The sequence below is a fragment of the Microtus ochrogaster genome, chromosome 1, assembly GCF_000317375.1.
Source record: "Microtus ochrogaster isolate Prairie Vole_2 chromosome 1, MicOch1.0, whole genome shotgun sequence".
Classification (NCBI taxonomy): Eukaryota; Metazoa; Chordata; class Mammalia; order Rodentia; family Cricetidae; genus Microtus; species Microtus ochrogaster.
In genome coordinates, this window is record NC_022009.1 from 8,380,350 (window position 1) to 8,382,749 (window position 2,400).

Genomic DNA, 2,400 nt, shown 5'->3' on the forward strand with positions numbered 1-2,400 from the left:
ATTTTGGGAATTTGAACTTTATTTTAAAAGAAGGAGGTGGAGGAGGAGGAGGAGGAGGAGGAAGAAGAAGAAGAAGAAGAGGAAGAGGAAGAGGAGGAAGAAGAAGAAGAAGAAGAAGAAGAAGAAGAAGAAGAAGAAGAAGAAGAAGAAGAAGAAGAAGAAGAAGAAGAAGGCAAAGATAGGGAATGGTGGTAAATGCCTATGATCCCAACCTTTGGGAGACTGAAGCTGGAGGATTGGGGGTTCGAGGCCCGCCTGAGCTACATAGTGAGTTTCAAACCAAGCTAGGTTGCATAGTAAGAGTCTGTCTCCAAAAAAATACCAGACCAAATCAAATCAAACTTACACTAAACTTTCTTTAAAATGTCCAGAAACATGGTCCTGTCTTCCTAGATAGCCAAGAAAACTATATAGGCAGTTACATGGAAAAGCAGAAGATATATATATCTTTATTCATTTTACAAAAAAAGAGAATTTTTTTGTTCCTCTCAGCATCGTTGTAAAATTATACTTTGTACCTGGGATTTTTAAGTTCAGTTTTTTTGCTGATTTTTAAATTCTTGTTTAATTTGTAACTCAGCTGCAGCTGTTCTTTAAAAATCAGGTTTTAGCGCCTGGCAGTGGTAGCACACGCCTGCAATCCCAGCCCTTGGGAGACAGAGGCTCAAAAAAAAAATTAACTAATTAATTATATAAAAATTCATGATTTAGCCAGGCATGGTGGTACATGTTTCCTTTAAGCCTAGCACTTGGGAGGCAGAGGCAGGCAGATCTCTGTGACGAGGTCAACTAGGTTTACTTAGTTCTAGGGTAACCAGGACTTCATAGAGAGACCCTGTCTTAAAACAACAGCAACAAAACCATGTCTTATGTGTGAAACTTTGGGTTCAATTCTCAACATTGAAAAAAGAAAACCAAATCATCCCTTGGAACGTATCTGTTTTTCCCTTCATTTATGTACATTCAAGTCTTTTCCATGTCCAGAGTATTATTAGTCTACTGTGTTGAATAGCTATCGGGGAGATGCTGCGTGTGTTGTTATTTATGACTCCGCCAAAAAAGTAATTTCGTACATATGCCTGCTAGCAAACAGTTTCACCGACACCCAAGCAAAGTGAGTATTGACTGTGGCTTTTCCCCCTCACAATTTTGAAGCCTGCATGACTTTTAAAACACGCGAAGCCAAGAGGTTTAAAATTAAAGCAGTCTGTTCATTTGTATGGCCTGAAAAACACATTTATGTTAGAGAACAGCCCAAAGATACACAGAAGCGTTTTGTCCTTAACAGTCTTTCTGTGATGAATACTTACAAACTTGTAGTTGACATTTTTTAGAGGAGTTCAAATACAGTGTTTTCTCTCTCTTTTTCTCCTGTAAAGACACTCCTTTGCTTACATAAGGCGCTTAAAAATTGTTGGGAGACATATACATGGCCCTATGGCCCTGGGTAGCATAGGTAGAACTATGATCCCAGTTACTCTGTTAATTGAGAAGGTCAATGTTAAGTGAATTAATTATCTTTATATTGTCTTGTTTTCTGCACTTGTAAAGAGGGCGATTAACCTCCAATTCAAGAGCAGGGTAGATAAGTAACCCATCCTAATTCTTCCCCCAGAACTCTCCCCAAATTCATTTTTCCTTTGCTGGTAATATCTGGGGACCTGGGTCATTTAATTGTCATCGTTTCACTTTGTAAAGACTCAAAGGAGGTCTTGTTTGAGGGAGACATGGGGTCTGTACTGTCCCGAGGTTCTCGTTTGATCATCTGTTTTCTGTTTCTAGTCTCTAAAGACCATTATAGTTTGAACCGCAAAAGACACGCACCGTTTAAAGAGGTGTTAATTCTACTCCTTTGTGTCCTTCTGTATTTAAAAATGATGCTACCATTAATTCTTCCCATCACTACAACACTGAAAATTGAAGGCAAACACAGGGTGAGGGGGACCTTGAGGGTTCTGTTGCCTGGAGACTGCTCTGTCAGGGGTTTTCGGTGGTTTGGTGAAACTCTGTGACTTGTCTGTGCAGGTTGACATGGTGAACATGTAAGTTCCAGAGAAACTAAATTTATGTGGTATTTTCATATTCTCATTTACATCTTATGTCAGTAACTGAGCAGGCCTAACAAAAATATTTCATTGTGTATCTGTATTCTCTTGTTCTAACTGGCAGTACTATTGATCACTACCAACCAATTCAGAGGTGGTAAAGAGCCAGAAACTCGACAAATACCAGATCTTGGATAAGAGGATAAGATTTCTTCTTCTTCTTCTTCTTCTTCTTCTTCTTCTTCTTCTTCTTCTTCTTCTTCTTCTTCTTCTTCTTCTCCTTCTCCTTCTCCTTCTCCTTCTCCTTCTCCTTCTCCTTCTCCTTCTCCTTCTCCTTCTCCTTCTCCTTCTCCTT

The 2,400-nt window shown here is 39.2% G+C and overlaps 1 protein-coding gene across 1 annotated transcript in view; it reads left to right on the forward strand.

Annotated features, from left to right (window-relative positions):
• The window catches only part of Six4 (SIX homeobox 4), a 10,615-nt gene that overhangs the window by 6,033 nt on the left and 2,182 nt on the right, over nucleotides 1-2,400 (forward strand). The window lies entirely within an intron of this gene.